This window comes from Carcharodon carcharias, chromosome 31 (genome assembly GCF_017639515.1).
Source record: "Carcharodon carcharias isolate sCarCar2 chromosome 31, sCarCar2.pri, whole genome shotgun sequence".
Taxonomy (NCBI): domain Eukaryota; kingdom Metazoa; phylum Chordata; class Chondrichthyes; order Lamniformes; family Lamnidae; genus Carcharodon; species Carcharodon carcharias.
This window is the reverse complement of record NC_054497.1, coordinates 32,051,758-32,076,599: the sequence shown is the minus strand read 5'-3', so window position 1 is coordinate 32,076,599 and position 24,842 is coordinate 32,051,758.

Genomic DNA, 24,842 nt, shown 5'->3' with positions numbered 1-24,842 from the left:
GAGCGGAGTCCGCCTGAACCCTCGCCGAGACAGGAGTCTGCCGGAACCATCGCCGAGAGTGGAGAAAACCGGAACCCTTGCAGAGAGAGGGGTCCGACGGAACCCTCACTGAGACAGGAGTACGTCGGAACCCTCACCCGAGATTGTAGTCCGCCAGAACCCTCTCCTGGAGAGGGGTCCGCCAGAACTCTTGCCGAGACAGGAGTGAGCCAGAACCCTCGCCAAGAGAGGTGTCCGCAGGCACCCTGGTTGAGAGAAGAATCCACCGGAATCCTCATGGAGAGAGGAGTCTGCCGGAACCCTCGCCGAGAGAGGGGTCCACCAGAAACCTTGCTGAGACAGGAGTTTGCCGGAACCCTCGCCGAGCGCGGAGTACGCCGGAACCCTTGCGGAGAGATGAGTCCACCGGAAACCTCGCTGAGAGTGGAGTCCGCCGGAACCGTACCTGAGAGAGGAGTCAGCCGGAACCCTCACCTGAGAGTGTAGTCTGCCAGAACCCTCATCAGGGGAGGGGTCCGCCGGAACTTTCGCCGAGACAGGAGAGCTCCGGAAACCTCGCTGAGAGAGGAGTCTGCCAGAACCCTTGCCAAGAGCGGAGTCCGGCAGAAACCACGCCGAGAGAGGAGTCTGCTGGAACCCTCGATGAGAGAGGAGTCCGCCGGAACCCTCGCCGAGAGAGGAGTCTGCCGGAACCCTCGCCGAGAGCGGAGTCCGCCGGAAACCTCGCCGAGACAGGAGTCCGCCGGATCCCTGGCCAAGAGAAGAGTCCAACGGAGCCCTGGCCAAGAGAGGAGTCCGTTGGAACCCTCGCAGAGAGAGGAGTCCAATGGAAACCTCGCAGTGGGAGGAGTCCAATGGAAACCTCGCCGAGAGTGTAGTCCACCGGAACCTCGCCTGGAGAGGAGTCTGCCAGAACTCTCGCAGAGAGAGGAGTCCAACGGAACCCTCACCGAGAGAGGGGTCTGCCGGAACACTCACTGAGAGAGGAGTCTGCCGGAACCCTCACCGAGAGTGTAGACTGCCAGAACCCTCGTCTGGGGAGGAGTCCACCAATACTCTCGCCGAGACAGGAGAGCGCCGGGACCCTCACCCAGAAAGGAGTCCACCGGAAACCTCAGCGAGAGAGGAGTCCACCAGAATCCTCACCGAGAGAGGAGTCCGCCAGATCTCTCGCCGAGACAGGGGTCCGCCGCAACCCTCACTGAGACAGGAGTCTGCCAGAATCCTCACTGAGATCGGAGACCGCCGGAACCCTCACTGAGAGACGGGTCCGCAGGAACCCTCGCAAAGAGACAAGTCTTCCGGAACCGTAGCCGAGAGAGGAGTCCGTCAGAACCCTAGCTGAGAAAAGAGTCCGCCGGATACCTCGCGGAGAGAGGAGTCTGCTGGAACCCTCGCCCAAGAGTGTAGTCCGTCGCAACCCTTGAAGAGAGAGAAGTCCGCCGGAAACCTCACCGAGACAGGAGTCCGCCGGAACCCTGGCCCGGAGAGGAGTCCGCCAGAACCCTCATCGAGAGAGGAGTCCGCCGGAACCCGCAGCGAGGGAGCAGTCCGGCGGAAACCTCGCCGAGAGAGGAGTCTGCCGGAACCCTCGGCGAGAGCGGAGTCCGCATGAACCCTCGCCGAGACAGGAGTCTGCCGGAACCCTCGCCGAGAGCGGAGTAGACCGGAACCCTTGCAGAGAGAGGAGTCCGACGGAACCCTCACCGAGACAGGAACACTCACCCGAGATTGTAGTCCGCCAGAACCCTCTCCTGGAGAGGAGTCCGCCAGAACAGGAGTGAGCCAGAACCCTCGCCCAGAGAGGTGTCCGCAGGCACCCTGGTTGAGAGAAGAATCTGCCGGAATCCTCATAGAGAGAGGAGTCTGCCAGAACCCTCACCGAGAAAAGAGGCTGCCGGCACACTCACCGAGAGAGGAGTCCGCCGGAACCCTCGCCGAGAAAGGGGTCCACCAGAAACCTTGCTGAGACAGGAGTCTACCGGAACCCTTGCAGAGAGATGAGTGCACCGGAAACCTCGCTGAGAGAGGAGTCCGTCGGAACCCTCGCTGAGAGAGGAGTCCGTCGGAACCCTCGCTGAGAGAGGAGTCCGCCGGAACCCTCGCTGGGAGAGGAGTCCGTCGGAACCCTCACCTGAGGGTGTAGTCTACCAGAACCCTTGCCTGGAGAGGAGTCCGCCAGATCTCTCGCCGAGACAGGAGTCCGCCGGAACCCTCGGTGAGAGAGGCGTCTGCCAGAACCCTCACCAAGAGCAGAGTGCGGCGGAAACATCGCCGAGAGAGGAGTCCGGCGGAAACCTCGCCGAGCGAGGAGTCCGCTGGAACCCTCGGAGAGAGAGGAGTCTGCCGGAACCCTCTCCAAGAGAGGAGTCTGCCAGAAACCTCGCCGAGAGAGGAGTCTGCCGGAACCCTCGCCGAGAGCGGAGTCCGCCGGAAACCTCGCCAAGACAGGAGTCCACCGGATCCCTGGCCAAGAGAAGAGTCCAACGGAGCCTTGGCCGAGAGAGGACTCCGTCGGAACCCTTGCAGAGAGAGGAGTCCGATGGAAACCTCGCCGAGAGTGTAGTCCACCGGAACCTCGCCTGAAGAGGAGTCTGCCAGAACTCTCGCAGAGAGAGGAGTCCACCGGAACCCTCACCGAGAGAGGGGTCTGCCAGAACACTCGCCGAGAGAGGAGTCCGCCGGAACCCTCACCAAGAGAGGATTCCGCCGGAACCCTCTCCTGGAGAGGAGTCCGGCAGAACTCTTGCCGAGGCAGGAGTGCGCCGGAACCCTCGCCCAGAGAGGTGTCCTCAGGCAACCTGGTTGAGAGAAGAGTCCGCTGGAATCCACACGGAGAGAGGAGTCTGCCCGAACCCTCACCGAGAGAGGAGTCTGCCGGAACACTCGCCGAGAGAGAAGTTTGTCAGAACCCTTGCTGAGAGAGGAGTCTGCCGGAACACTCGCCGAGAGAGAAGTCCGCCGGAACACAAGCCGAGAGATGAGTCCGCCGGAACCCTGGCCAAGGGAAGAGTCCAATGGAACCCTGGCCAAGAGAGGAGTCCGTCGGTACCCTCGCTGAGACAGGAGTCCGTCGGAACCCTCGCTGAGAGAGGAGTCCGTCGGAACCCTCACCGAGAGAGGAGTCCGCCAGAACCCTCACCTGGAGAGGAGTCTGCCAGATCTCTCGCCGAGACAGGGGTCCGCCGGAACCCACGCTGAGAGAGGAGTCTGCCAGAACCCTCGCCAAGAGCGGAGTCCAGCAGAAACATCGCCGAGAGAGGAGTCCGGTGGAAACTTCACCGAGAGAGGAGTCTGCTGGAACCCTCACCGAGAGCGGAGTCCGCCGGAAACCTCGCCGAGACAGGAGTCCGTCGGATCCATCAGCGAGAGAGGAGTCCGCCAGAATCCTCGCCGAGAGAGGAGTCCGCCAGATCTCTCGCCGAGACAGGGGTCCGCCGCAACCCTCGCTGAGAGAGGAGTCCGCCGGAACACTCGCCAAGAGAAGTCCGCCGGAACACAAGCCGAGAGAGGGGTCCACCAGAAACGTTGCTGAGACAGGATTCTGCCGGAACCCTCGCCGAGCGCGGAGTACGCCGGAACCCTTGCGGAGAGATGAGTCCACCGGAAACCTCGCTGAGAGTGGAGTCCGCCGGAACCGTACCTGAGAGAGGAGTCAGCCGGAACACTCACCTGAGAGTGTAGTCTGCCAGAACCCTCATCTGGGGAGGGGTCCGCCGGAACTCTCGCTGAGACAGGAGAGCTCCGGAAACTTCGCTGAGAGAGGAGTCTGCCAGAACCCTTGCCAAGAGCGGAGTCCGGCGGAAACATTGCCGAGAGAGGAGTCAGGCAGAAACCACGCCGAGAGAGGAGTCTGCCGGATCCCTGGCCAAGAGAAGAGTCCAATGGAGCCTTGGCAGAGAGAGGAGTCCATCGGAACCCGCACAGAGAGAGGAGTCCGATGGAAACCTCGCAGAGAGAGGAGTCCGATGGAACCCTCACCGAGAGAGGGGTCTGCCAGAACACTCGCTGAGAGAGGAGTCTGCTGGAACCCTCGCCGAGAGCAGAGTACACCGGATCCCTTGCAGAGAGAGGAGTCCGACGGAACCCTCACTGAGACAGGAGTCCACCGGAACCCTCACCCGAGATTGTAGTCCGCCAGAACCGTCTCCTGGAGAGGTGTCCGCCAGAACTCTTGCCGAGACAGGAGTGCACCGGAACCCTTGCCGAGACAGGAGTGCGCCGGAACCCTCGCCCGGAGACGTGTCCGCAGGCACCCTGGTTGAGAGAAGAGTCCGCCGGAACCCTCGCCGAGATACGAGTTCGCCGGAACCCTCGCCGAGAGTGGGGTCCGCCAGAAACCTTGCTGAGACAGGAGTCTGCCAGAACCCTGGCCAAGGGAAGAGTCCAATGGAACCCAGGCCGAGAGAGGAGTCCGTCGGAACCCTCGCTGAGAGAGGTGTCCGTCGGAACCCTCGCTGAGAGAGGAGTCCGTCGGAACCCTCGCTGAGAGAGGAGTCCGCCGGAACCCTCTCTGAGACAGGAGTCCGCCGGAACCCTCACCCAAGATTGTAGTCCGCCAGAACCGTCTCCTGGAGAGGAGTCCACCAGAACTCTTGCAGAGACAGGAGTGCACCGGAACCCTCGCCCAGAGAGGTGCCCGCAGACACCCTGGTTGAGAGAAGAGTCCGCTGGAATCCTCGCAGAGAGAGGAGTCTGCTGGAACCCTCGCCGAGAGAGGAGCCTGCCGGAACCATTGCTGAGAGAGGAGCCCACCAGAACCCTCGCCGAGAGAGGGGTCCGCCAGAAACCTTACTGAGACAGGGGTCCGCCGGAACCCACGCTGAGAGAGGAGTCTGCCAGAACCCTCGCCAAGAGCGGAGTCCGGCGGAAACATCGCCGAGAGAGGAGTCCGGCGGAAACCTCACCAAGAGAGGAGTCTGCTGGAAACCTTGCCGAGAGCGGAGTCTGCCAGAAACCTCGCCGAGACAGTTGTCCACTGGATCCCTCAGCAAGAGAGGAGTCCACCAGAATCCTCGCCGAGAGAGGAGTCCGCCAGATCTCTCGCCGAGACAGGGGTCCGCCGGAACCCTCACTGAGAGAGGAGTCCACCGGAACACTCGCCGAGAGAGAAGTCCGCCGGAATACAAGCCGAGAGAGGAGTCCGCCGGAACCCTAGCTGAGAAAGGAGTCCGCCGGAACCCTGGCCAAGAGAAGAGTCCAGTGGAGCCCTGGCCAAGAGAGGAGTCCGTCAGGACCCTCACAGAGAGAGGAGTCCGATGGAAACCTCGCAGAGAGAGGAGTCCGATGGAAACCTCGCAGAGAGAGGAGTCCGATGGAAACCTCACCGAGAGTGTAGTCCACCAGAACCTCGCCTGGAGAGTAGTCTGCCAGAACCCTCGTCTGGGGAGGAGTCCACCAAAACTCTCGCCGAGACAGGAGAGTGCCGGGACCCTCGCCCAGAGAGGAGTCCACCGGAACCCTCAGCGAGAGAGGAGTCCACCAGAATCCTCGCCGAGAGAGGAGTCCGCCAGATCTCTCGCCGAGACAGGGGTCCGCCGCGACCATCGTTGAGAGAGGAGTCTGCCAGAACCCTCGCCGAGAGAGGAGTCGACCGGAACCCTCGCCGAGACAGGAGTCGGCCGGAACCCTCGGTGAGAGAGGCGTCTGCCAGTACCCTCGCCAAGAGCAGAGCGCGGCGGAAACATCGCCGAGTGAGGAGTCCGGCGGAAACCTCGCCGAGAGAGGAGTCTGCTGGAACCCTCGCCGAGAGAGGAATCTGCCGGAACCCTCGCCGAGAGCGGAGTCCGCCGGAAACCTCGCCAAGACAGGAGTCCGCCGGATCCCTGGCCAAGAGAAGAGTCCAACGGAGCCTTGGCCAAGAGAGCAGTCCGTCAGAACCCTCGCAGAGAGAGGAGTCCGATGGAAACCTCGCCGAGAGTGTAGTCCACCGGAACCTCGCCTGAAGAGGAGTCTACCAGAACTCTCGCAGAGAGAGGAGTCCACCGGAACCCTCACCGAGAGAGGGGTCTGCCAGAACACTCGCCGAGAGAGGAGTCTGACGGAACCCTCGCCGAGAGCGGAGTACACCGGAACCCTTGCAGAGAGAGGAGTCCGCCGGAACCCTCGCTGAGAGAGGAGTCTGCCGGAATCCTCGCTGAGAGCGGAGTCCGCCGGAACCCTCGCCGAGACAGGAGAGATCCGGGACCCTCGCCCAGAGAGGTGTCCGCCGGGACCCTCACCGAGAGAGGAGTCCGCCGGGACCCTCGGTGAGAGAGGAGTCCGCCGGAACCCTCGCCTGAGAGTGTAGTCTGCCAGAACCCTCGTCTGGGGAGGAGTCCGCCAGAACCCTCGGCGAGAGAGGAGTCCGCCGGAACCCTCACCAAGAGAGGAGTCCGCCGGAACCCTCAGTGAGAGAGGAGTCCGCCGGAACCCTCGCCGAGAGAGGAGTCAACTGGAAACCTCGCTGAGACAGGAGTCTGCCGGAATCCTCACTGAGAGTGGAGTCCGCCGGAACCCTCACCAAGACAGGAGAGCGCTGGGACCCTCGCCCAGAGAGGTGTCCACCGGAACCCTCACCCAGAGAGGAGTCCGCTGGAACCTTCGCCGAGAGATGAGTCCGCCGGAAACCACGCCGAGGGAGGAGTCTGCTGGAAAACTCACTGAGAGAGGATAACACCAGAACTCTCGCTGGGAGCGGAGTCCGCCTGAAACCTCGCCGAGACAGGAGCCTGCCGGAACCCTCACCGAGAGCGGAGTACACTGGAACCCTTGCAGAGATAGGAGTCCAACAGAACCCTCACCGAGACAGGAGTCCGTCGGAACCCTCACCTGAGATTGTAGTCCGCCAGAACCCTCTCCTGGAGAGGAGTCCGGCAGAACTCTTGCCGAGACAGGAGTGCGCCGGAACCCTCGCCCAGAGAGGTGTCCGCAGGCACCCTGGTTGAGAGAAGAGTCTGCCGGAATCCTCACAGAGAGAGGAGTCTGCCGGAACCCTAACCGAGAGAGGAGTCGGCTGGAACACTCGCCGAGAGAGAAGTCCGCCGGAACACAAGCCGAGAGACGAGTCCGCCAGAACCCTCGCCGAGAAAGGAGTCCGCCGGAACCCTGGACAAGTGAAGAGTCCAATGGAACCCTGGCCAAGAGAGGAGTCCGTCGGAACCCTCGCTGTGAGAGGAGTCCGTCGGAACCCTCACCAAGAGTGGAGTCCGCCAGAACCCTCGCCGAGAGAGGAGTCAACCGGAAACCTCGCTGAGACAGGAGAGCGCCGGGACCCTCACCCAGAGAGGAGTCCACCGGAACCCGCAGCGAGAGAGGAGTCCGCCAGAACCCTCGCCGAGAGAGGAGTCAACCGGAAACCTCGCTGAGACAGGAGTCTGCCAGAATCCTCACTGAGATCGGAGACCGCCGGAACCCACGCCGAGAGACGAGTCCGCAGGAACCCTCGCAAAGAGAGGAGTCTGCTGGAACCGTGGCCGAGAGAGGAGTCCGTCAGAACCCTTGCTGAGAAAAAAGTCTGCCGGATACCTCGCTGAGAGAGGAGTCCGTCGGAACCCTCGCCGAGACAGGAGTCCGCCAGAACCCTGGCCCGGAGAGGAGTCCGCCAGAACCCTCATTGAGAGAGGACTCCGCCGGAACCCGCAGCGAGGGAGGAGTCTGGCGGAAAACTCACTGAGAGAGGATAACGCCAGAACTCTCGCCGAGACAGGAGTCTGCTGGAACCCTCGGCAAGAACGGAGTCCGCCTGAACCCTCGCCGAGACAGGAGTCTGCCGGAACCCTCGCCGAGAGCGGAGTAGACCAGAACCCTTGCAGAGAGAGGAGTCCGATGGAACCCTCACTGAGACAGGAGTACGTCGGAACCCTCACCCGAGATTGTAGTCCGCCAGAACCCTCTCCTGGAGAGGAGTCCGGCAGAACTCTTGCCGAGACAGGAGTGCGCCGGAACCCTCGCCCAGAGAGGTGTCCGCAGGCACCCTGGTTGAGAGAAGAATCCGCCTGAATCCTCATGGAGAGGGAAGTCTGCCGGAACCCTCGCCGAGAAAAGAGTCTGCCGGCACACTCACCGAGAGAGGAGTCCGCCAGAACCCTCGCCGAGAGAGGGGTCCACCAGAAACCTTGCTGAGACAGGAGTCTGCCGGAACACCCGCCGAGCGCGGAGTACACCGGAACCCTTGCAGAGAGATGAGTCCACCGGAAACCTCGCTGAGAGTGGAGTCGGCCGGAACCGTACCTGAGCGAGGAGTCAGCCGGAACCCTCACCTGAGAGTGTAGTCTGCCAGAGCCCTCATCTGGGGAGGGGTCCGCCAGAACTCTCGCCGAGACAGGAGAGCTCCGGAAACCTCGCTGAGAGAGGAGTCTGCCAGAACCCTTGCCAAGCGTGGAGTCCGGCGGAAACATCGCAGAGAGAGGAGTCCGATGGAAACCTCGCAGAGAGAGGAGTCCGATGGAAACCTCGCCTAGAGTGTAGTCCACCGGAACCTCGCCTGGAGAGGAGTCTGCCAGAACTCTCGCAGAGAGAGGAGTCCAACGGAACCCTCACCGAGAGAGGAGTCTGCTGGAAACCTCGTCTGGGGAGGAGTCCACCAAAACTCTCGCCGAGACAGGAGAGCGCCGGGACCCTCGCCCAGAGAGGAGTCCACCGGAACCCTCAGCGAGAGAGGAGTCCACCAGATCTCTCGCCGAGACAGGGTTCCGCCGCAACCCTCGCTGAGAGAGGAGTCTGCCAGAACCCTTGCCAAGAGCGGAGTCCGGCGGAAACATAGCCAAGAGAGGAGTCCGGCGGAAACCTCGCCGACAGAGGAGTCTGCCGGAACTCTCGGAGAGAGAGGAGTCTGCCGGAACCCTCGGCAAGAGCGGAGTCCGCCGGAACCCTCACCCGAGATTGTAGTCCGCCAGAACCCTCTCCTGGAGAGGTGTCCGCCAGAACTCTTGCCGAGACAGGAGTGCACCGGAACCCTTGCCGAGACAGGAGTGCGCCGGAACCCTCGCCCGGAGAGGTGTCCGCAGGCACCCTGGTTGAGAGAAGAGTCCACCGGAACCCTCGCCGAGATACGAGTCCGCCGGAACCCTCGCCGAGAGTGGGGTCCGCCAGAAACCTTGCTGAGACAGGAGTCTGCCAGAACCCTCGCCGAGCGCGGAGTACACTGGAACCCTTGCAGAGAGGGGAGTCCGCCGGAAACCTCGCAAAGACAGGGGTCCGCCAGAACCCTGGCCAAGGGAAGAGTCCAATGGAACCCAGGCCGAGAGAGGAGTCCGTCGGAAACCTCGCTGAGAGAGGAGTCCGCCGGAACCCTCACTGAGACAGGAGTCCGCCGGAACCCTCACCCAAGATTGTAGTCCGCCAGAACCCTCTCCTGGAGAGGAGTCCGCCAGAACTCTTGCAGAGACAGGAGTGCACCGGAACCCTCGCCCAGAGAGGTGTCCGCAGGAACCCTGGTTGAGAGAAGAGTCCGCTGGAATCCTCGCAGAGAGAGGAGTCTGCCGGAACCCTCGCCGAGAGAGAAGCCTGCCGGAACCATTGCTGAGAGAGGAGCCCGCCGGAACCCTCGCCGAGAGAGGGGTCCGCCAGAAACCTTGCTGAGACAGGAGTCTGCCGGAAGCCTCGCCGAGCGCGGAGTACACCGGAAGCTTTGCAGAGAGAGGAGTCCGCCAGAAACCTCGCCGAGACAGGAGTCCGCCGGAACCCTGGCCAAGGGAAGAGTCCAATGGAACCCTGGCCGAGAGAGGAGTCCATCGGAACCCTCGCTGAGAGAGGGGTCCGTCGGAAACCTCGCTGAGAGAGGAGTCCGTCGGAACCCTCGCTGAGAGAGGAGTCTGCCGGAACCCTCACCGAGAGTGTAGTCTGCCAGAACCCTCGTCTGGGGAGGAGTCCACCAAAACTCTCGCCGAGACAGGAGAGCGCTGGGACCCTCGCACAGAGAGAAGTCCACAGGAACCCTCAGCGAGAGAGGAGTCCGTCAGATCTCTCGCCGAGACAGGGGTCCTCCGCAACCCTCGCTGAGAGAGGAGTCTGCCAGAACCCTTGCCAAGAGCGGAGTCCGGCGGAAACATAGCCGAGAGAGGAGTCCGGCGGAAACCTCGCCGAGAGAGGAGTCCGCTGGAACCCTCGCCGAGAGAGGAGTCTGCCGGAACCGTCGCCGAGAGCGGAGTCCGCCAGAAACCTCGCCGAGACAGGTGTCCGCCGGATCCCTGGCCAAGAGAAGAGTCCGACAGAGCCTTGGCAGAGAGAGGAGTCTGTCAGAACCCTCGCCGAGAGTGTAGTCCACCGGAACCTCACCTGAAGAGGAGTCTACCAGAACTCTCGCAGAGAGAGGAGTCCACCGGAACCCTCACCGAGAGAGGGGTCTGCCAGAACACTCACCGAGAGAGGAGTCTGCCGGAACACTCGCCGAGAGCAGAGTACACCGGAACCCATGCAGAGAGAGGAGTCCGACAGAACCCTCACCGAGACAGGAGTCCGCCGGAACCCTCACCCGAGATTGTAGTCCGCCAGAACCCTCTCCTGGAGAGGTGTCCGCCAGAACTCTTGCCGAGACAGGAGTGCACCGGAACCCTTGCCGAGACAGGAGTGCGCCGGAACCCTCGCCCGGAGAGGTGTCCGCAGGCACCCTGGTTGAGAGAAGAGTCCACTGGAACCCTCGCCGAGATACGAGTCCGCCGGAACCCTCGCCGAGAGTGGGGTCCGCCAGAAACCTTGCTGAGACAGGAGTCTGCCAGAACCCTCGCCGAGCGCGGAGTACACTGGAACCCTTGCAGAGAGGGGAGTCCGCCGGAAACCTCGCAAAGACAGGAGTCCGCCGGAACCCTGGCCAAGGGAAGAGTCCAATGGAACCCAGGCTGAGAGAGGAGTCCGTCGGAAACCTCGCTGAGAGAGGAGTCCGCCGGAACCCTCACTGAGACAGGAGTCCGCCGGAACCCTCACCCAAGATTGTAGTCCGCCAGAACCCTCTCCTGGAGAGGAGTCCGCCAGAACTCTTGCAGAGACTGGAGTGCACCGGAACCCTCGCCCAGAGAGGTGTCCGCAGGAACCCTGGTTGAGAGAAGAGTCCGCTGGAATCCTCGCAGAGAGAGGAGTCTGCCGGAACCCTCGCCGAGAGAGAAGCCTGCCGGAACCATTGCTGAGAGAGGAGCCCGCCGGAACCCTCGCCGAGAGAGGGGTCCGCCAGAAACCTTGCTGAGACAGGAGTCTGCCGGAAGCCTCGCCAAGCGCGGAGTACACCGGAAGCCTTGCAGAGAGAGGAGTCCGCCAGAAACCTCGCCGAGACAGGAGTCCGCCGGAACCCTGGCCAAGGGAAGAGTCCAATGGAACCCTGGCCGAGAGAGGAGTCCATCGGAACCCTCGCTGAGAGAGGGGTCCGTCGGAAACCTCGCTGAGAGAGGAGTCCGTCGGAACCCTCGCTGAGAGAGTGGTCTGCCGGAACACTTGCCGAGAGAGGAGTCTGCCGGAACCCTCGCCAAGAGTATAGTCTGCCAGAACCCTCATCTGGGGTGGAGTCGCCAGAACTCTCACCGAGACAGGAGAGCGCTGGGACCCTCGCCCAGAGAGGAGTCCACCAGAACCCTCGGCGAAAGAGGAGTCCGCCAGAACCCTTGGCGAGAGAGGAGTCATCCAGAACCCTCGCTGAGAGAGGAGTCGACTGGAAACCTCGCTGAGACAGGAGTCTGCCGGAATCCTCGCAGAGAGCGGAATCCGCCGGAACCCTGGCAGACAGACGAGTCCGCAGGAACCCTCGCCGAGAGACGAGTCTGCCGGAACCGTAGCCGAGAAAGGAGTCCTCCAGAACCCTTGCTGAGAAAGGAGTCCGCCGGAACCCTCGCCTGAGAGTGTAGTCCGTCAGAACCCTCGAAGAGAGAGAAGTCCGCCGGAAACCTCGCCGAGACAGGTGTCCGCTGGCACCCTGGTTGAGAGAAGAGTCCGCCAGAATCCTCGCAGAGAGAGGAGTCTGCCGGAACCCTCGCCGAGAGAGGAGTCTGCCGGAACCCTCGCCGAAAGAGGGGTCTGCCAGAAACCTTGCTGAGACAGAGTCTGCTGGAACCCTCGCCGAGCACGGAGTACACCGGAACCCTTGCAGTGAGAGGAGTCTGCCGGAAACTTCGCCGAGACAGGAGTCCGCCGGAACCCTGGCCAAGGGAAGAGTCCAATGGAACCCTGGCCGAGAGAGGAGTCCGTCGGAAGCCTCGCTGAGAGAGGAGTCTGTCGGAACCCTCGCTGAGAGAGGCGTCCGCCGGAACCCTCGCTGAGAGAGGAGTCCGCCGGAACCCTCGCAGAGAGAGGAGTCTGCTGGAACCCTCACCTGAGAGAGTAGTCTGCCAGAACGCTTGTCTGGAAAAGAGTCCGCCAGAACTCTCGCCGAGACAGGAGAGCGCCGGAACCCTCGCTGAGAGAGGAGTCTGCCAGAACCCTCGCCAAGAGCGGAGTCCGGTGGAAACATCGCCGAGAGAGGAGTCCGGCGGAAACCTCGCCGAGAGAGGAGTCTGCCGGAACCCTCACCTGGAAAGAGGAGTCCGCCAGGACCCTCGCAGAGAGAGGAGTCCGCCGTTACCCTCGCCCGAGAGGAGTCCGCCGGAACCCTCGCCGAGAGAGGAGTCTGCCGGAACCCTCGCCGAGAGAGGGGTCTGCCGGAACCCTCGCCGAGAGAGTGGTCTGCCGGAACACTCGCCGAGAGCGGGGTCTGCCGGAACACTCGCCGAGAGAGGAGTCTGCCGGAACACTCGCCGAGAGAGGGGTCTGCCGGAACACTCGCCGAGAGAGGAGTCTGCCGGAACCCTCGCCGAGAGTATAGTCTGCCAGAACCCTCATCTGGGGAGGAGTCGCCAGAACTCTCGCCAAGACAGGAGAGCGCTGGGACCCTTGCCCAAAGAGGAGTCCACCGGAACCCTCGCCGAGAGAGGAGTCCGCCGGAACCCTTGGCGAGAGAGGAGTCCACCAGAACCCTCGCCGAGAGAGGAGTTGACCGGAAACCTGGCTGAGACAGGAGTCTGCCGGAATCCTCGCAGAGAGCGGAGTCCGCCGGAACCCTGGCAGACAGATGAGTCCGCAGGAACCCTCACCGAGAGACGAGTCTGCCAGAACCCTCGCCGAGCGCGGAGTACACTGGAACCCTTGCAGAGAGGGGAGTCCGCCGGAAACCTCGCAAAGGCAGGGGTCCGCCGGAACCCTGGCCAAGGGAAGAGTCCAATGGAACCCAGGCCGAGAGAGGAGTCCGTCGGTAACCTCGCTGAGAGAGGAGTCCGCCGGAACCCTCACCCAAGATTGTAGTCCGCCAGAACCCTCTCCTGGAGAGGAGTCCGCCAGAACTCTTGCAGAGACAGGAGTGCACCGGAACCCTCGCCCAGAGAGGTGTCCGCAGGCACCCTGGTTGAGAGAAGAGTCCGCTGGAATCCTCGCAGAGAGAGGAGTCTGCCGGAACCCTCGCCGAGAGAGAAGCCTGCCGGAACCATTGCTGAGAGAGGAGCCCGCCGGAACCCTCGCCGAGAGAGGGGTCCGCCAGAAACCTTGCTAAGACAGGAGTCTGCCGGAAGCCTCGCCGAGCGCGGAGTACACCGGAAGCCTTGCAGAGAGAGGAGTCCGCCAGAAACCTCGCCGAGACAGGAGTCCGCCGGAACCCTGGCCAAGGGAAGAGTCCAATGGAACCCTGGCCGAGAGAGGAGTCCATCGGAACCCTCGCTGAGAGAGGGGTCGGTCGGAAACCTCGCTGAGAGAGGAGTCTGCCGGAACCCTCGCCATGAGTATAGTCTGCCAGAACCCTCATCTGGGGAGGAGTCGCCAGAACTCTCGCCGAGACAGGAGAGCGCTGGGACCCTCGCCCAGAGAGGAGTCCACCAGAACCCTCGGCGAAAGAGGAGTCCGCCGGAACCCTTGGCGAGAGAGGAGTCATCCAGAACCCTCGCCGAGAGAGGAGTCAACTGGAAACCTCGCTGAGACAGGAGTCTGCCGGAATCCTCGCAGAGAGCAGAATCCGCCGGAACCCTGGCAGACAGACGAGTCCGCAGGAACCCTCGCCGAGAGACGAGTCTGCCGGAACCGTAGCCGAGAAAGGAGTCCTCCAGAACCCTTGCTGAGAAAGGAGTCCGCCGGAACCCTCGCCTGAGAGTGTAGTCCGTCAGAACCCTCGAAGAGAGAGAAGTCCGCCGGAAACCTCGCCGAGACAGGTGTCCGCAGGCACCCTGGTTGAGAGAAGAGTCCGCCAGAATCCTCGCAGAGAGAGGAGTCTGCCGGAACCCTCGCCGAAAGAGGGGTCTGCCAGAAACCTTGCTGAGACAGGAGTCTGCCGGAACCCTCGCCGAGCACGGAGTACACCGGAACCCTTGCAGTGAGAGGAGTCTGCCGGAAACTTCGCCGAGACAGGAGTCCGCCGGAACCCTGGCCAAGGGAAGAGTCCAATGGAACCCTGGCCGAGAGAGGAGTCCGTCGGAAGCCTCGCTGAGAGAGGAGTCTGTCGGAACCCTCGCTGAGAGAGGAGTCCGCCGGAACCCTCGCTGAGAGAGGAGTCTGCGGAAATATCGCCGAGAGAGGAGTCTGCCGGAACCCTCACCTGGAAAGAGGAGTCCGCCAGGACCCTCGCAGAGAGAGGAGTCCGCCGTTACCCTCGCCCGAGAGGAGTCCGCCGGAACCCTCGCCGAGAGAGGAGTCTGCCGGAACCCTCGCCGAGAGAGGGGTCTGCCGGTACCCTCGCCGAGAGAGGGGTCTGCCAGAACACTCGCCGAGAGCGGGGTCTGCCGGAACACTCGCCGAGAGAGGGGTCTGCCGGAACACTCGCCGAGAGAGGGGTCTGCCGGAACACTCGCCGAGAGAGGGGTCTGCCGGAACACTCGCCGAGAGAGGGGTCTGCCAGAACACTCGCCGAGAGAGGAGTCTGCCGGAACCCTCGCCGAGAGTATAGTCTGCCAGAACCCTCATCTGGGGAGGAGTCGCCAGAACTCTCGCCAAGACAGGAGAGCGCTGGGACCCTTGCCCAAAGAGGAGTCCACCGGAACCCTCGGCGAGAGAGGAGTCCGCCGGAACCCTTGGCGAGAGAAGAGTCGACCAGAACCCTCGCCGAGAGAGGAGTTGACCGGAAACCTCGCTGAGACAGGAGTCTGCCGGAATCCTCGCAGAGAGCGGAGTCCGCCGGAACCCTGGCAGACAGATGAGTCTGCAGGAACCCTCACCGAGAGACGAGTCTGCCAGAACCGTAGCCGAGAAAGGAGTCCTCCAGAACCTTTGCTGAGAAAGGAGTCCGCCGGATACCTCGCGGAGAGAGGAGTCCGCCGGAACCCTCGCCTGAGAGTGTAGTCCGTCAGAACCCTCGAAGAGAGAGAAGTCCGCCGGAAACCTCGCCGAGACAGGTGTCCGCAGGCACCCTGGTTGAGAGAAGAGTCCGCCAGAATCCTCGCAGAGAGAGGAGTCTGCCAGAACCCTCGCCGAGAGAGGGATCCGCCAGAAACCTTGCTGAGACAGGAGTCTGCCGGAACCCTCGCCGAGCGCGGAGTACACCGGAACCCTTGCAGAGAGAGGAGTCCACCGGAAACTTTGCCGAGACAGGAGTCCGCCGGAACCCTGGCCAAGGGAAGAGTCCAATGGAACCCTGGCCGAGAGAGGAGTCCGTCGGAACCCTTGCTGAGAGAGGAGTCCGTCGGAAACCTCGCTGAGAGAGGAGTCCGCCGGAACCCTCGAAGAGAGAGAAGTCCGACGGAAACCTCGCCGAGACAGGAGTTCACCGGAACCCCGGCCCGGAGAGGAGTCCGCCAGAACCCTCATCGAGAGAGGAGTCCACCAGAACCCTCGCCGAGATAGGGGTCTGCCGGAACCCTCGCCGAGAGAGGAGTCCGCCAGAAGTCTCAACAAGACAGGAGTGCGCTGGAACCCTCGCTGAGAGAGGAGTCCACCAGAACTCTCGCTGAGACAGGAGTGTGCCAGAACCCTCGCCCAGAGAGGAGTCCGCAGGCACCCTGGCTGAGAGAAGAGTCCGCCGGAATCCGCGTTGAGCGATGAGTCCGCCAGAACCCTCGCTGAGAGAGGAGTCTGCCGGAACACTCGCCGAGCGTGGAGTACACCGGAACCCTTGCAGAGAGAGGAGTCCACCGGAAACCTCGCCGAGACAGGAGTCTGCCAGAACCCTCGCCGAGACGGAGTCCGCCGGAAACCTCGCCGAGACAGGAGTCCGCCGGAACCCTGGCCTAGAGAGGAGTCCGATGGAAACCTCGCTGGGAGAGGGGTCCAACGGAAACCTCGCCGAGAGTGTAGTCCACCGGACCCTCGCCTGGAGAGGAGTTCGCCAGAACTCTCGCAGAGAGAGGGGTCTGCCGGAAACCTCGCCGAGAGCGGAGTCCACCGGAAACCTCGCCGAGACAGGAGTCCGCTGGAACCCAAGCCAAGAGAAGAGTCCAACGGAACCCTCGCAGAGAGAGGAGTCCAACGGAAACCTCGACGAGAGTGCAGTCCACCGGACCCTCGCCTGGAGAGGTGTCTGCCGGAACCCTCGCCGAGAGCGGAGTACACTGAAACCCTTGCAGAGAGAGGAGTCCAACGGAATCCTCACCTAGACAGGAGTCTGCCGGAACCCTCACCCGAGTTTGTAGTCCGCCAGAACCTGCTCCTGGAGAGGAGACCGCCAGAACTCTTGCCGAGACAGGGGTGCGCCGGAACCCTCACCCAGAGAGTGTCCGCAGGCACCCTGCTTGAAAGAAGAGTCCGCCGGAATTCTTGCGGAGAGAGGAGTCTGCCGGAACCCTCGCTGAGAGAGGAGTCTGCCGGAACACTCGCCGAGAGAGGAGTCCGCCGGAACCATCGCTGAGAGAGGAGTCCGCCGGAACACTCGCCGAGAGACGAGTCCACTAGAGCCCTCGCCGAGAGAGGGGTCTGCCAGAAACCTCGCTGAGAGAGGAGTCTGCCAGAACCCTCGCCAAGAGCGGAGACCGGCAGAAACATTGCCGAGAGAGGAGTCCGGCGGAAACCTCGCCGAGAGAGGAGTCTGCCGGAACCCTCAGAGAGACAGGAGTTTGCCGGAACCCTCGCCAAGAGAAGAGTCCAACGGAACCCTGGCTGAGAGAGGAATCCGTCGGAACCCTCGCAGAGTTAGGAGTCCACCGGAAACCTCGCCGAGAGTGTAGTCCACCGGAACCTCGCCTGGAGAGGAGTCTGCCAGAACCCTCGCCGAGACAGGAGTCTGCTGGAACCCTCACCGGGAGAGGAGTCCGCCGGAACCCTCGCCGAGAGACGAGTCCACTGGAAACCTCGCCGAGACAGGAGTCTAACGGAACCCTCGCCGAGAGATGAGTCCGCAGGCACCCTCGCTGAGAGAGGAGTCCACCGGAAGCCTTGCCGAGAGACGAGTCCGCCGGAACCCTCACCGAGAGAGGAATTCACCGGAAACCTCGCTGAGAGAGAAGTCCGCCGGAAACATCGCCATGAGAGGAGTCCACCGGAACCCTCGCCGAGAGAGGAGTCTGCAGGAACCCTCGCCGAGAGACGAGTCTGCCGGAACCGTAGCCGAGAGAGGAGTCCGCCGGAACCCTTGCTGAGAAAGGAGTCCTTCGGATACCTCGTGTAGAGAGGAGTCCTCCGGAACCCTGGCCCGAGAGTGTAGTCCGTCGGAACCCTCGAAGAGAGAGAAGTCCGCCGGAAACCTCGCCGAGACAGGAGTCCGCTGGAACCCTGGCCCGGAGAGGAGTCCGCCAGAACCCTCATCAAGAGAGGAGTCCGCCGGAACCCTCACTGAGAGAGGGGTCTGCCGGAACCCACGCCGAGAAATGAGTCCGCCGGAACCCTCGCCGAGAAATGAGTCTGACAGAAACCTCGCCGAGACAGGAGTCTGCCAGAAACCTCACCGAGCGCGGAGTACACCGGAACCCTTGCAGAGAGAGGAGTCCGCCGGAAACCTCGCCGAGACAGGAGTCTGCCGGAACCCTCGCCGAGAGCGGAGTCCGCATGAAACCTCGCCGAGAAAACAGTCCGCCGGAACCTTCGCCGAGAGAGGAGACAGCCAGAAAGCTCGCCGAGAGTGGAGTCCGACGGAACCCTCGCCGGGAGAGGAGTCTGCCGGAATCCTCGCCGAGAGAGGAGTCCGCCAGAACCCTCACCGAGAGAGGAATTCACCGGAAACCTCGCTGAGAGAGAAGTCCGCCGGAAACATCGCCATGAGAGGAGTCCACCGGAACCCTCACCGAGAGAGGAGTCCGCCAGAACCCTCACCGAGAGAGGAATTCACCGGAAACCTCGCTGAGAGAGAAGTCCGCCGGAAACATCGCCATGAGAGGAGTCCACCGGAACCCTCGCCGGGAGAGGAGTCTGCAAGAACCCTCACCGAGAGACGAGTCTGCCGGAACCGTAGCCGAGAGAGGAGTCCGCCGGAACCCTTGCTGAGAAAGGAGTCCTTCGGATACCTCGCGTAGAGAGGAGTCCTCCCGAACCCTTGCCCGAGAGTGTAGTCCGTCGGAACCCTCGAAGAGAGAGAAGTCCGCCGGAAACCTCACCGAGACAGGAGTCCGCTGGAACCCTGGCCCGGAGAGGAGTCCGCCAGAACCCTCATCGAGAGAGGAGTCCGCCGGAACCCTCACCGAGAGAGGGGTCTGCCGGAACCCTGCCGAGAAAAGAGTCCGCAGGAACCCTCGCCAAGAAATGAGTCTGCCAGAAACCTCGCCGAGACAGGAGTCTGCCGGAACCCTCGCCGAGAGCGGAGTCCGCATGAAACTTCGCCGAGAAAACAGTCCGCCGGAACCTTCGCCGAGAGAGGAGACAGCCGGAAACCTCGCCGAGAGCGGAGTCCGACGGAACCCTTGCCGAGAGAGGAGTCTGCCGGAACCCTCGCCGAGACAGGAGTCTGCCAGAACCCTCACCGGGAGAGGAGTCCGCCGGAATCCTCGCCGAGAGACGAGTCCACCGGAAACCTCGCCGAGACAGGAGTCTAACGGAACCCTCGCCGAGAGATGAGTCCGCAGGCACCCTCGCTGAGAGAGGAGTCCACCGGAAACCTTGCCGAGAGACGAGTCCGCCGGAACCCTCACCGAGAGAGGAATTCACCGGAAACCTCGCTGAGAGAGAAGTCCGCCGGAAACATCGCCATGAGAGGAGTCCACCGGAACCCTCGCCGAGAGAGGAGTCTGCAGGAACCCTCGCTGAGAGACGGGTCTGCCGGAACCGTAGCCGAGAGAGGAGTCCGCTGGAACCCTTGCTGAGAAAGGAGTCCTTCGGATACCTCGCGTAGAGAGGAGTCCTCCGGAACCCTTGCCCGAGAGTGTAGTCCGTCGGAACCCTCGAAGAGAGAGAAGTCCGCCGGAAACCTCGCCGAGACAGGAGTCCGCTGGAACCCTGGCCCGGAGAGGAGTCCGCCAGAACCCTCATCGAGAGAGGAGTCTGCCGGAACCCTGCCGAGAAATGAGTCCGCAGGAACCCTCGCCAAGAAATGAGTCCGCCAGAAACGTCGCCGAGACAGGAGTCTGCCAGAACCCTCACCGAGAGCGGAGTACACCGGAACCCTCGCCGAGAGCGGAGTCCGCATGAAACCTCGCCGAGAAAGATGTCCGCCGGAACCTTCGCCGAGAGAGGAGACAGCTGGAAACCTCGCCGAGAGTGGAGTCCGACGGAACCCTCACTGAGAGAGGAGTCTGCCGGAACCCTCGCCGAGAGCGGAGCCCACCGGAAACCTCGCCGAGACAGGAGTCCGCCAGAACCCTGTCCAAGAGAAGAGTCCAACGGAACCCTGGCCAAGAGAGGAGTCCGTTGGAAACCTCGCTGAGACAGGGGTCCAACGGAAACCTTGCCGAGAGTGTAGTCCACTGGACCCTCGCCTGGAGAGGAGTCCGCCAGAACTCTCGCAGAGAGAGGAGTCCACCGGAACCCTCACCAAGAGAGGGGTCTGCCGGAACCCTCACCGAGAGCGGAGTCTGCCGGAAATCTCGCCGAGAGTGTAGTCCACTGGACCCTCCCCTGGAGATGAGTCTGCTGGAACCCTCGCCGGGAGCGGAGGCTGCCTGAAACCTCGCCGAGACAGGTGTCTGCCGGAACCCTCACCCAGAGAGGTTTCCACAGGCACCCTGGTTGAGAGAAGAGTCCGCCGGAATCCTCACGGAGAGAGGAGTCTGCCGGAACACTCGCCGAGAGTGGAGTCCGCCGGAAGCATCGCTGAGAGAGCAGACCGCCGGAACCCTCACCGAGACAGGAGTCCGGCAGAAACCCTGGCCAAGGGAAGAGTCCAATGGAACTCTGGCCGAGAGAGGAGTCCGGCGGAAACATCGCTGAGAGTGGAGTCCGCATGAAACCTCGCCGAGAAAAGAGTCCGCCGGAACCTTCGCCGAGAGAGGAGACAGCCGGAAACCTCGCCAAGAGCGGAGTCCGACGGAACCCTTGCCGAGAGAGGAGTCCGCTGGAACCCTGGCCCGGAGAGGAGTCCGCCAGAACCCTCATCGAGAGAGGAGTCCGCCGGAACCCTCACCGAGAGAGGGGTCTGCCGGAACCCTCACCGAGACAGGAGTCTACCGGAACCCTCACCGAGAGAGAAGTCCGCCAGAAACCTGACCGAGACAGGAGTCCGCTGGAACCCTGGCCCGGAGAGGAGTCCGCCAGAACCCTCATCGAGAGAGGAGTCCGCCGGAACCCTCACCGAGAGACGGGTCTGCCGGAACCCTTGCCGAGAAATGAGTCCGCCGGAACCCTCGCCAAGAAATGACTCCTCCAGAAACCTCGCTGAGACAGGAGTCTGCCAGAACCCTCGCCGAGAGCGGAGTCCGCATGAAACCTCGCCGAGAAAAGAGTCCGCCGGAACCTTCACCAAGAGAGGAGACAGCCGGAAACCTCGCCGAGAGTGAAGTCCGACGGAACCCTTGCCGAGAGAGGAGTCTGCCGGAACCCTCGCCAAGAGTGGAGCCCGCTGGAAACCTCGCCAAGAGAGGAGTCCGCCGGAATCCGGTCCAAGTGAAGAGTCCAATGGAACCCTGGCCAAGAGAGGAGTCCGATGGAAACCTCGCCGAGAGAGGGGTCCAACGGAAACCTTGCCAAGAGTGTAGTCCACCGGACCCTCGCCGAGACAGGTGTCTGCCGGAACCCTCGCCGAGAGCGGAGTACACTGGAACCCTTGCAGAGAGAGGAGTCCAACGGAACCCTCACCGAGACAGGAGTCCGCCGGAACACTCACCCCTGATTGTAGTCCGCCAGAACCCTCTCCTGGAGAGGAGTCCGCCAGAACTCTTGCCGAGACAGGATTGCGCCGGAACCCTCGCCCAGAGTGGTGTCTGCAGGCACCCTGGTTGAGAGAAGTGTCCGCCGGAACCCTCGCCAAGAGCGGAGTCTGGCGGAAACATCGCCGAGAGTGGAGTCCGGCAGAAACATCGCCGAGAGAGGAGTCCAGCAGAAACCTCGCCGAGAGAGGAGTCTGCCGGAACCCTCACCGAGAGAGGTGTCTGCCGGAACCCTCGCCGAGAGCGGAGTCCACCGGAAACTTCACCGAGACAGGAGTCCGCCGGATCCCTGGCCCAGAGAAGAGTCCAACGGAACCCTGGCCGACAGAGGAGTCCGTCAGAACCATCGCAGAGAGAGGAGTCCGTCAGAACCCTCGCAGAGAGAGGAGTCCACCGGAAACCTCACCGAGAGTGTAGTCCACCGGAACCTCGCCTGGAGAGGAGTCTGCCAGAACTCTCGCAGAGAGAGGAGTCCAACGGAACCCTCACCAAGAGAGGGGTCTGCCGGAACACTCGCCGAGAGAGGAGTCTGCCTGAACACTCACCGAGAGTGGGGCCCGTTGGAACCCTCGCCGAGAAAGGAGTCTGCCGGATACCTCGCGGAGACAGGAGTCTGCTGGAAATCTGGCCCGGAGAGGAGTCCGCCAGAACCCTCATCGAGAGAGGAGTCCGCCAGAACCCTCACCGAGAGAGGGGTCTGCTGGAAGCCTCGCCGAGAAATGAGTCTGCCGGAACCCTCGCCGAGAAATGAGTCCGCCAGAAACCTCGCCGAAACAGGAGTCTGACAGAACCCTCGCTGAGCGCGGAGTGCACCGGAACCCTGTCCAAGAGAAGAGTCCAACGGAACCCTGGCCAAGAGAGGAGTCCAATGGAAACCTCGCCGAGAGAGGGGTCCAATGGAAACCTCGCCGAGAGTGTAGTCCACCGGACCCTCACCTGGAGAGGAGTCCGCCAGAACTCTCACAGAGAGAGGAGTCCACCGGAACCCTTGCCGAGAGAGGTTCTGCCAGAACCCTCGCCGACAGCGGAGTCCGCCGGAAACCTCGCCAAGAGTGTAGTCCACCGGACCCTCCCCTGGAGAGGAGTCTGCCGGAACCCTCACCGGGAGCAGAGTCCGCCTGAAACCTAGCTGAGACAGGTGTCTAACGGAACCCTCGCCGAGAGCGGAGTACACTGGAACCCTTGCAGAGAGATGAGTCCGCCGGAAACCTCGCCGAGACAGGAGTCTGCCGGAACCCTCGCCGAGAGCGGAGTCCGCATGAAACTTCGCCGAGAAAACAGTCCGCCGGAACCTTCGCCGAGAGAGGAGACAGCCGGAAACCTCGCCGAGAGCGGAGTCCGACGGAACCCTTGCCGAGAGAGGAGTCTGCCGGAACCCTCGCCGAGACAGGAGTCTGCCAGAACCCTCACCGGGAGAGGAGTCCGCCGGAATCCTCGCCGAGAGACGAGTCCACCGGAAACCTCGCCGAGACAGGAGTCTAACGGAACCCTCGCCGAGAGATGAGTCCGCAGGCACCCTCGCTGAGAGAGGAGTCCACCGGAAACCTTGCCGAGAGACGAGTCCGCCGGAACCCTCACCGAGAGAGGAATTCACCGGAAACCTCGCTGAGAGAGTAGTCCGCCGGAAACATCGCCATGAGAGGAGTCCACCGGAACCCTCGCCGAGAGAGGAGTCTGCAGGAACCCTCGCTGAGAGACGGGTCTGCCGGAACCGTAGCCGAGAGAGGAGTCCGCTGGAACCCTTGCTGAGAAAGGAGTCCTTCGGATACCTCGCGTAGAGAGGAGTCCTCCGGAACCCTTGCCCGAGAGAGTAGTCCGTCGGAACCCTCGAAGAGAGAGAAGTCCGCCGGAAACCTCGCCGAGACAGGAGTCCGCTGGAACCCTGGCCCGGAGAGGAGTCCGCCAGAACCCTCATCGAGAGAGGAGTCTGCCGGAACCCTGCCGAGAAATGAGTCCGCAGGAACCCTCGCCAAGAAATGAGTCCGCCAGAAACGTCGCCGAGACAGGAGTCTGCCAGAACCCTCACCGAGAGCGGAGTACACCGGAACCCTCGCCGAGAGCGGAGTCCGCATGAAACCTCGCCGAGAAAGATGTCCGCCGGAACCTTCGCCGAGAGAGGAGACAGCTGGAAACCTCGCCGAGAGTGGAGTCCGACGGAACCCTCACTGAGAGAGGAGTCTGCCGGAACCCTCGCCGAGAGCGGAGCCCGCCGGAAACCTCGCCGAGACAGGAGTCCGCCAGAACCCTGTCCAAGAGAAGAGTCCAACGGAACCCTGGCCAAGAGAGGAGTCCGTTGGAAACCTCGCTGAGACAGGGGTCCAACGGAAACCTTGCCGAGAGTGTAGTCCACTGGACCCTCGCCTGGAGAGGAGTCCGCCAGAACTCTCGCAGAGAGAGGAGTCCACCGGAACCCTCACCAAGAGAGGGGTCTGCCGGAACCCTCACCGAGAGCGGAGTCTGCCGGAAATCTCGCCGAGAGTGTAGTCCACTGGACCCTCCCCTGGAGATGAGTCTGCTGGAACCCTCGCCGGGAGCGGAGGCTGCCTGAAACCTCGCCGAGACAGGTGTCTGCCGGAACCCTCACCCAGAGAGGTTTCCACAGGCACCCTGGTTGAGAGAAGAGTCCGCCGGAATCCTCACGGAGAGAGGAGTCTGCCGGAACACTCGCCGAGAGTGGAGTCCGCCGGAAGCATCGCTGAGAGAGCAGACCGCCGGAACCCTCACCGAGACAGGAGTCCGGCAGAAACCCTGGCCAAGGGAAGAGTCCAATGGAACTCTGGCCGAGAGAGGAGTCCGGCGGAAACATCGCTGAGAGTGGAGTCCGCATGAAACCTCGCCGAGAAAAGAGTCCGCCGGAACCTTCGCCGAGAGAGGAGACAGCCGGAAACCTCGCCAAGAGCGGAGTCCGACGGAACCCTTGCCGAGAGAGGAGTCCGCTGGAACCCTGGCCCGGAGAGGAGTCCGCCAGAACCCTCATCGAGAGAGGAGTCCGCCGGAACCCTCACCGAGAGACGGGTCTGCCGGAACCCTCACCGAGACAGGAGTCTACCGGAACCCTCACCGAGAGAGAAGTCCGCCAGAAACCTGGCCGAGACAGGAGTCCGCTGGAACCCTGGCCTGGAGAGGAGTCCGCCAGAACCCTCATCGAGAGAGGAGTCCGCCGGAACCCTCACCGAGAGACGGGTCTGCCGGAACCCTCACCGAGACAGGAGTCTACCGGAACCCTCACCGAGAGAGAAGTCCGCCAGAAACCTGGCCGAGACAGGAGTCCGCTGGAACCCTGGCCCGGAGAGGAGTCCGCCAGAACCCTCATCGAGAGAGGAGTCCGCCGGAACCCTCACCGAGAGACGGGTCAGCCGGAACCCTTGCCGAGAAATGAGTCCGCCGGAACCCTCGCCAAGAAATGACTCCTCCAGAAACCTCGCCGAGACAGGAGTCTGCCAGAACCCTCGCCGAGAGCGGAGTACACCGGAACCCTTGCAGAGAGAGGAGTCCGCCGGAACCCTCGCCAAGACAGGAGTCTGCCGGAACCCTCGCCGAGAGCGGAGTCCGCATGAAACCTCGCCGAGAAAAGAGTCCGCCGGAACCTTCACCAAGAGAGGAGACAGCCGGAAACCTCGCCGAGAGTGAAGTCCGACGGAACCCTCGCCGAGAGAGGAGTCTGCCGGAACCCTCGCCAAGAGCGGAGCCCGCCGGAAACCTCGCCAA